The 9,983-nt window shown below is 32.2% G+C and overlaps 1 long non-coding RNA gene across 2 annotated transcripts in view; it reads left to right on the top strand.

The window, feature by feature from the left end:
* The first annotated feature begins 7,284 nt into the window (after positions 1-7,284).
* LOC150007707 (uncharacterized) overlaps positions 7,285-9,983 on the top strand; it is a 62,060-nt gene continuing 59,361 nt past the window's right edge. The window contains exons 1-2 of one of the 2 annotated variants that reach the window (XR_016511648.1): positions 7,285-7,338; positions 9,229-9,255. This is a non-coding gene — a long non-coding RNA (uncharacterized LOC150007707). Of the gene's footprint in view, positions 7,339-9,225; positions 9,256-9,983 lie in introns of both variants that reach the window. The other variant, XR_016511647.1, reaches the window with a different exon arrangement.

Here is a 9,983-nt window from a genome sequence, read left to right as displayed (position 1 = left end):
TGACACCTGCAATACCACAGAGCAAAACTCTGGGCAATTTTATGAGAATTGCTACCTACTTGGTTTAGAATTTTCAAGACTATATCTGTGATTTTTCAAACACCTTGTTTCCTGACCATTATTTATTTATTCATGCAAAAGCATTTATTGGATGCCTTCTCAGGGCCAAGAACTGTGTTAGAGATTGAGAATACAAACAAGAATAGGCTAGTCTTTGCTCTCAGTGTTTCCTTCTACTATTCTTATTGCTTTCCATTTTCATAAATCTACATTCACACTTAAAACTCTATTTATAACATTTTCAAATTGGGTAATGAGATAAAAAGGGTGTGTGAGCATCTTATTGTCTAGAAAAGTGAAAACAGAATAATAATATTCACAGACAGCATACCAGTTGTTAAAATGAATGCTAGGGCTGATGTATTTTAAGGGCTGAATTTAGATCATCATGCTGACCCATAATTAATGAGGAAACCATTCCCAATTCTATGTGTAAGTTATGAGTTATAAGGGACCTAACAACAGTAAGTCAGTTTTTAAGACTGAAATTTTAACTGGAAAATATTGCTGAATAGTCTTATTCTGTTTTCTTATAAATAAGAAATAGTTCATTTCTCGAATAATTTTTTGACTCTTAAAAATTTTCCTTAAATTTTGGTTAAAGAGCCCAAGTCAATCCTAACTAAGGAAATAAGTTACTCATATTGGGAAGTCAGTAATTTTTTTCAAATTATAACATATATTTCATTAAAAGTGTCATTTTTCTACCTGAGTTTTAATTGTTCTAAATAATTGTATACATTTACGAGAATGGGTCTAATTTGGTGATCAGAATTCTTTAAAAATATTATCAAATAAAAGGGAATGACTATTTTATGCTAAGGAAGGACTAACAAGGTAAGTCACAATAACAAAAAAATAATCAAGAAATTTGCCATCAAAACAGAATATAGGCAAATTTTCAAGTACTCTTATCTGTGTACCTAGTCACTGATTTTAGGAAGTGGCCATAGAGGGTAGAAAGGGACCTGAAGTGATAAGCTTGGGCTCTCCCTTTGTTTTAAGCAAATATGTTCATTTAGGGACCCATCTGGAGTCCCTAGAAAAGGTGCCGCTTATCTTCCCATGGTATTGCATTTCATGGTTTTATTAACTGTATGGCTAGAGGCTTTTTCTTAATCTAAATGGACCCAGTCCTCTCTTTTACAGCTCAGATACTTTTTAGAGTGAAAGTTCAAATGATTTGTGTTTTATTCATAAATTTCCTTCTTATTAAATAAAGTGTCCTTCTTTTAATCATTTAGATAAATTAATAATTTGACTTTCACCTCTAAATTCTAAATTGTTAAATGACTAAGAAACCTGTCATTCTTACATATTCTATCCAGACAGCTACATGATTTTGTGAAGAGGAAATGCACATAACTGTAATTGTGAATATTCTCACTGATGTTTTCCAGGTTTTTCTCTTATGCTCAATTCTCTCTGAATAATATTTAAAAAGCTGATTCTATGTGTAGAAACTGTAGCATCTAACTCAGATTTAATTAAAACATCAAAAAATAATTTTTTTCAAATTAAGAAATGTTTAGAATGGTTTCAATGGAAATGATAGTCTATATTATTAAAAATTAAGAAAAAATCAAGGGACTATTTTAGCAACCATGAAATAATCATTTTTTCTTCTGAATTAAATTCTGCGATGCTAATATATTAAGTAAGGTAAAGGCCACTTAAATTCTAAAACAAAATACATTGTTTAAGGGATGAAGATTTTGTTGGGAAAAATGCCTAGCTAAATCATGCTACCTGTAGTAAATGATGCTGCTAGTTTATTTAGATTTTTAACCTCTAGCAATAACAGATTATTTTGATAAATTATTCATATTTCTGCATTGTGCACCTTAGGCAATTTGCATATCTAGCAGCAAATAGGCCCTCCTTTCAAGCTTCAGTCCCCTTGGTCAGACAGGATGGCCCAAGGCTGCTTCATGATTAATTTCATCTCAATGGTGTAATTATCATACTGAAATGAAGCAATGCCCCTGAGATATGCTTTCCTGGAGCTACAAGTACAAGAGACTTAGCTTAAGAGCTTTTAAGCATATAGTAACTTTTAGATTAAATGTTAACCTTTCTCTATTTTGGGAGTATCTATATCTGAAAGTAAGATTGGACTTTGTAAGACTAGAAAACAATAATTTAGAGCTTGATTTAGCAACTTATTCAATTGCAAGGTTGTATGCCTTTAAAGGGATTAAGAAAGTTTTATATTGCTGGCTCAAGGTTTAGTTTGCTAAACCAATAAATATTAGTTTCTTTCATAGTTTGTGAAAAGTCATTCAACTTTTCTGTATTTCATTTTCTGACGTAAGAACAGTCTAAATGCCTTGGACTGTTGCTGATTTAGCAAGAGATGGCTTTTAAAAATGTTTCTGTTTTCTTATTGGAAAATTAAGGAAATTGATTGATCCATAATTTCAGTCCCCAAAAAATGGATAGCCCATATCACATCTTTAGATATTATTCCTATATTTCCTAATCCATGCAAATTAGTTGGAAATTTGTTTGAAATAGTGAAATTCTTCAAAATCCCCAAATACAGTCAGGGTCACAGGGTACTTTAGTGCAAATAAAGTTCTGAAATTTAAAATTGAAACTCTGCATAATAAATACATAATCAGCGATCAAAGAGAAAAGGAGGATCTGAATTGAAACAAATTCCTTCCCTGGCTGGTGTAGCTCAGTTGGTTGGAACATCCTGCCATAAACCAGAAGGTCGCAAGTTTGACTCCCATCAGGGCACATGCCTGGGTTGCAGTTCGACCCCAGGTAGGGGTGCATAGGAAAGGTGACTGATCAATGTTTCTCTCTCTCCCTTCCTTCCCCTCTCTCTAAAGCCAATAAGCATGTCCTTAGGTAAGGATATAAAAAGAAACAAATTCCTAAATTTAATGTCTCATTTCAAACTGCTTAATTGGATTTTTTATCACTTTTATAATTAGGTGTTTTATGCAATAAATTCCTTACATGTTTATTAGAATTTCACAGCATTTTGCTAGAGAGTAGTGAGATGACGTAAAATAAAAACCAGTCAATGATATCAGGGAGTTTATAGATTAATGAAAGTTATAGGAACATAAGTAAATAATTAAAATATTATTACACATTGAAATAGAAATCTGTACTGCTGAGTCCAGTGGGCTGGGTATTGTGAAATGGTCAGGTTTCCTGAGAACCCATCACCTACTTTATCACCTGCTAGCATTCATTCACTTACCTCTGTAATTTTTTTCTCTCTAATGCAGACACTTTCTTTCAGTTAGGGAGGTATCTTTCTTATTTATTTTGCTGTTATTTGCAGAAGGGAAGAGACATATAATTCAAGGATTGTCCATTATTACTTTTAAGAGAGAAAACATTATTACTTTTAAAGGAGAAAATAATCTTCTCCAACTTCTAAAAATATTTTTTTAGTGCAGTGATTTACTTTGGGATGAGGGAGTAGGGAATTGCTTAGAAAATATTTAAAATGTAAGTATGAATTTCTACGGTACTATTATTCTTCATCTCTTTTTCATTAGCCAAAGACTGATGCTGTACTCTCAGTGTGGCAGCCCATGTGCTGTTAGAGTTATGTGAAATCTACATTTGAAAACTCAATCAATTTAGACTTCATATGAAAAGTATAACCAGAATCCTTTAGATAAAAAGTTTGTGATATTAAATATATTTTTAAAGCTGTATGCAAAAATCAATTTCTGAATGAAATATTTGCAGATTCTGTTTCACAAATGAGAGTGTTTCATGACTACTAAATCAGAAGAGACTGAATCACTTGTTTATTGGATTCAGGACAATTTGTTTCTATAAATACAACATGTTTCAGGAACCCAGGAATACTAACTTCTCTGATAATTTCTTATTAAAAGATTTCCAAGTAAATATGCTGACAAGTTAATCTGGGTCCATCCTGTTTCTGATCTGGCAGTCCAAAATATTATTTATCAGTTTCAGAATTATTATAATTTTTGTTAAATTTATCATCCTGTGTTTTTATTTAAATTACTATTTTATTTAAAGATATAACTAAAAAGTATTAAATGAAAACTTGAAAAAGATAATATAATTTGATATAATAAAAGTTTCACTTGGGATATGTGTAGTGTAGGTAGTAAACAGTACAGAGGAAATAAGACTAGCCATCACTTGATACTTGTTGAATAAGTGTTGAGAGCATAGAGTTCATTATACTTTCTTCTTTAATTTTATATATATTTTAAATTTTTTCTAATACAAATTTAGTTTCTTTTGCAGTTGACAGTAATCCAAAGGATGCAGAAAAATATTTATAGTAAAAATTTATTTGTACTAAATTTTTTTTCAATTACAGTTTACATTTAATATTACTTTATATTAGTTTCAGGTGAACAGCATAATGATTAGACACTCATATACAAATTTTATAGTGCCCCCCTCCCGCCCAATATTTCAAGATTCCACCTGGCACAATATATAACTGTTACAATATTGCTATTCTGTACTTGACATCCCCACGACTGTTTTGTGACTAGCAGTTTGAAGTTCTTAATCTTATCACCTTTTTCACCTTGCCTGTATGGATTTGCTGTGTTTCCACTCTTAAACAATTTTGGGTGTGACCTTCCTAATGCTGTACATTTCTAGTTTCAGAATTAACTCCCTCCTTAAAGTCATGCAGGTTTTAAAACTGAAATGCCAACACAAACAGATGTTACATCCAATCACTTCTGTATGTATTCTAAATAGATTTGAAGTCAGTATTTTTGTTGGGTGGATGCAAGTTGGCACACTGGTTCAAAAGCATTTGGTTTTAAATTGTTAATTTCTACTGAGATGACATTCTCATGATAGTTTGTTAATTAATATACATTGACTTAAAGCTGAGATCAGAGAAATAGGAAATTTTGAGGGACAAAAAACATTTTACTGCTATGATCCTGAGATTTATCTTATTTAAAATCATCCCTTTGTGTGTGGGCATTGTCTGTAGAACTACCCTTTAAAATAACACCTTTTACCTGGACCAGTATCTTTAATGCGTAGTGTGTATTAGTGGATTGGTCGCTTTTTGTTTTTTTGGAGGGCTGGGAACAAAGGCGGAGTAGAAAAAGAGGCCACGGTGTATGAGCCCTTCAAACATGCCCACTCAGTGTGCACAGCCACAGAGGACAAGGGTAGTTAGGTGGTGACTCTGCTGAGAGATGACCAATCTGTCATCTGTCAGGATACTCACATAGAGAATCCTGAACAGTCAGAGGCAGGAGCTGAATCCTGACCACTGGGGGTGAAAGGAGCCAACAGAGAAACCAAATGATTAATGGAAGAAGTACGACCTTAAGAAAAGCTCTCCATAATTCACAATTGTGTGTACGGGGTGGTCCAACAGAATCTTAGGTGTAAAGGGATCAGTTAGGAGAAGTAATCTAAAAGGACACTTTAAAAAAGAGAGAGAAGATAGAAGGAAAAGCAAGTGTAAAAATCCTATGACACTTTACTGATCTCAATTATAAATTTAAAAAACTAATAAGTTATTCCTCTACATTTCTCTGATATGTTGGGATCTTAAGGGGTAAAACACCTGAGGAGTTTAGGGCACTTTTGTTAATATTTTGGATCTATCTTTTTATCTTTTCATCTGCTTTTTTATTAAATTGTTTATTAAATGCTTACGAAATGCTAGTCATATACTTGTATGGTTAAAGCAATACTTAGAAATATATTAGCTAAGAATTCAATATCTCTAGGTAAATCTTGACAATTATTGAGGTCATCTATTAGGTGTAACAAAGGTAGTACTAGTATGATAATTTTCTGGAGTTTTCCTCCAGAAAAAAGTAAAAATTAATAATAAAGAGATCGTAGACAGAATGAATTCTGAGCTTTATTTTGGCAAAGGATATTTTGTCTGAAAAATAAGTAGAGTAATAATGAAAATGATATGTGTGAACCAAACAATATTTTTATATAAAAACACAATAAAAATTAATATTTTAATAATAATAGTAATGAAATAAATGAATTTATCTCACCAACAAGCAGTGAAGAATAAATTCCAAGTTGAACTTCTTTTGTTTTACAGAAAAAAAATAGGATCTTTGCTTAATAATACTTTGCCAAGTTATTATGAAATCTATGAAATCTATTTTATAACTTTAATTATAATTGTCATACAAGATTTGGCAAAAATAGGAGATGCAAAACAGTTTATTATTGTATTATTATTTATTGATTAATGTATTCTTTTCCATATGAATAATTGTAAACCTATTTTGACTCCATCTTGTATTAAACTAACTGAAATCAACATTTCTTGTTAATTAAATAAGATTGAATATATGTATGTCGACTACTATGTTTATACCTAGTTAGTACATACATATAACAAGTCCTAATTAAATATGTGATAAATAAATGAATCAAGGTTAATATCTATGACAAACGACCAAATCTTCCTTCCCATATTGTTAAGTGATAATTCAATTATTGAAAACTTAATAAAGACAGTCAGGGACCACTGCTTAATGCAATGAAATAAACTATTGCCTTTTAAAATGTTTATTTCCCTTTTATATTTCATGCTAATTAAGTAACATATTTAAGTGTTTATTAACTGTTTGTGTATTCTGTTTCTTAAAAGAGAAAATTCTGAACAAAGGGGAAACAAACAAAAAGCAAAGATGAGGGAAGAAAGATTTAAAATGAACAAAACTAGCTCATTCTCTCACAATACATTTTGTTGCTTCCCCTCACCCCCTAACGCCCCAGCCACATGGCCATACAGGGAATGGTAGCAAGTCAAAGACTGAAGCTGGAGGTGGGTTATACTGGGCTTTATTCTCATGTTAGCCATTCAGGAACCTCCAAAGAGCCACTTTATGTCTAAATGTTCTATGCATTTCAAAAGATCTGATCATACAGAGATGATTTACAAAGAATTTTAAGGTTTTCAAATTTAAGTGCTGAACAAATGCAAAGTGTTCCATAGCCAGTAAACAGTGAAGCAAAACAGGTTGGGGAAACGTCATTTTATGCTTCTCTTTTGTTTAGTCATTTTTTGTCTCGGTAAGCCTAATTCTCAGCTATCTCCCTAATAATGATGTTCAGTTCTTAACAATGCGGAGTGATAAGTGCAATCTTTTTTATATTTGATTTTGGTTTTGTAAATTTTCCTTTAAAAATTTTTTTGTTTGTATTTTTATGACAGTACTTTATGTTAATTTATGTATCTTTTCTCTTTATAAGAGCCAGGGAAAGCCCCTGAAACCAAACAAGGAATTATAAAAGTTGCAGCACAAGGTAAGCGATGAAATGCTTTAAAAAATTGTTTTCCCTTAAGACATAGCACTTTATTGACAAAAGCAAAAGCTGTTCATTGCAGAATAGCACCATCTGCTGGGTTATTATAGAAAACATTGCATTGTTACATGAAGATACACATTTCAAGTATTTAGTAATCGGAGAAAGCATGACTAGTAATCAGAGAAAGCATGACTCAGACAAACGCCAAATCTGCAGAAGAACCACTGAAGCATCTTGACTCTAGTTTCAGTCATGGTGCTTTTACTTAGAACTTCAAAAATAAACCACAGATTGATTGGTCAATGGATAGACAGATAACATATAGCAATATACAAATAATATACAAAATTTCCAATGTTTTCAGTTATACCTTCTAATTTTGTGTCATGCTAGAAAAATCTGTCAGAATGTTTTTAAATTTCTATTACTTCATCTATAGACCAAGACTGAAAAAGCAGGTTTCAGATATGGTTACAAAGTAAGGGCCCTACTTTTTATGAGATATTTGAGGAAATCTACTTTGGGGTACAAGAGTGATGTTTTTAAAGAGAACTTCAGGAAAATATTGAGTCTTCAAGTCACCATTTTGGCAAAAGCAGTTCTTTAAAATAACTTTCCTATAAAATTAACTTTTAGCTATCAACTGTAATCACATTTTTTGAGAAAGTTCTTCTAACTTCCCTATCCCAAGCTCGAGAGAATGGAATGCAATGAGTTCATGTGACTTTTATTCTCAAACCATGAGTAATAATATGATGGAAGAATAAGGAAAGGCTTAAAATGTTCTGCCTTTGTCATCTATGGAAACTTTACAAAACACACTTAGGGGAAAAAAAGGTGAAATAGTTATTGGAGAAAATCTTTATTTTCTCTCCTATGCTACAATATTGAACAATTAAGTAGGTACAGTTAGGTGATGGACCATTTGTTTCTGGGCAGAAGGCTCTTGTAGCAGACTTCTTAGCATATAACATGATTGCATCCTGGACCTGACTACTTGCAAAATCATCCTGGCAAATATTGGCAAAGTGGGCTGGCTAACTGCCATTTGACCCAACAATGTTGTTTATAAGCAATATATGCTAGAATGATTAAGAGCTATGATGTAAGACTTTAGTTTTCTTTTGATCATCAGGGTGTTCAAGAAAACTGATTCTTCTTTAGATGAGTTCTGAAAGAGAATGTAACAAATATTATAGGATGTAAAAAGGCAGGGCTAATACTATGATCACTTTTCTCTTTTATATTCATGAAAATTCAGCTCAGTGTGAATTCCTCAAGCAAATGACTACTAGTTCAAGGGAATCATTGCAGTTAAGGTATATATGTTCTTAGAAAGAACTGAGGCTTCTGAGGTCATGGGGGCAATGGAACTATGACTTGAGTCAGGAATTTAGTGTTACTTTAGCCTCATAATAGAGGAGCTGTGAGGTCGGGAGAGGCTACAAAGATAATCTGAAAACTGCCTTCAGATTTGAGTTTGGGCCATAGGCTCTTCACTTTTATATTCCAACTACATTGGACAGTAACTTAGAGTTTCAAAAGCTTGTTAGAATTCTCCTTTTAAGGAAATTAGGTGAAAGTGCTGATTAAGCACAGTGTACAGGTAAGAGTTTGGGCTACACACATACTTATTAAGTTGGCTTCTTATCTATGTAAGAACATTTTTATTCATTTCTTGCTTTATGTTTATATCTCAAAAAAACTTTGTTGAAATAATATTTTCAAGTTATTCTTCCATTTCAGATTTAGATAGGTTAATTAGTGCATAGATATCCACTGAATTTATGAATACATGTAAAACATTCTTATAATCCCAGAAGTATTCTGAGGAATCGCCATTTAGTATGTTTTAACACTGTTTTTTTCTTGTCCTTATTTCAGCAGCAGCTAAAAAGGATGAAAAGAAGGAAGGTATGTTTTAAGCAAAATGTCACTATGCCTTTTGTGTGAACAGTTTAACAACATTCAGAGTGAGGCTTTGCCTGCCATCTTGTATATATTTCCTTTAGGTAACTGGTTCTATTATGTGCCTACATTTTGCAAAAATATGATTTTTATACTTCACGTAAAAGAGTGAGATATTTTTTAAAAGTAATTTTAACCTAGTCTTTCTAAAGTTAGAAGGTAAAACATAACCTCTCAAAATTTCAGGCCCCCTATCCATTAACAATTTTATCAAATTTCAAAAATATGTGAAGTACAGACCCATTCTCCTATAACAACTGCTTACGACTCTGACAGTGAAAGCAACTGATATCACTTTGTTGTGTTAAGTTTCACATCAGTCACCTTCAAAAGATATCTTTATATTGAAAAAGTCCAGCTTTCAAAAAAAAAAAAAAAAAAAAAGGATGGAATTAAATTTGTGAGGAAGACCTGACTCAAGACTATTGCAATGAAGGTCAAATCTATTGCAATAGGAGAAATGGAATTTTTCTTTACTGAAACAAAAATGAGAGATATTAAGCTCTGGGATGAGCAAGAAGAATAAAGGTACCAGAGGAGGTCAGCTGGGTTGGAGGTGGGTGGCAATGTGATTGGGCCACCTGTATCTGCTAATTGTTGCTTACTGACGTTAAGTTTCTTATCCTCCCACAGAGACTGAGAAAGAGGGTCACTGTCTCCTTGATGATTACATT

Source organism: Furipterus horrens, unplaced genomic scaffold, assembly GCF_987537825.1.
Source record: "Furipterus horrens unplaced genomic scaffold, mFurHor1.1.pri manual_scaffold_6, whole genome shotgun sequence".
In the NCBI taxonomy this organism is placed as follows: domain Eukaryota; kingdom Metazoa; phylum Chordata; class Mammalia; order Chiroptera; family Furipteridae; genus Furipterus; species Furipterus horrens.
This window is presented reverse-complemented; position numbering and strand designations above follow the sequence as displayed.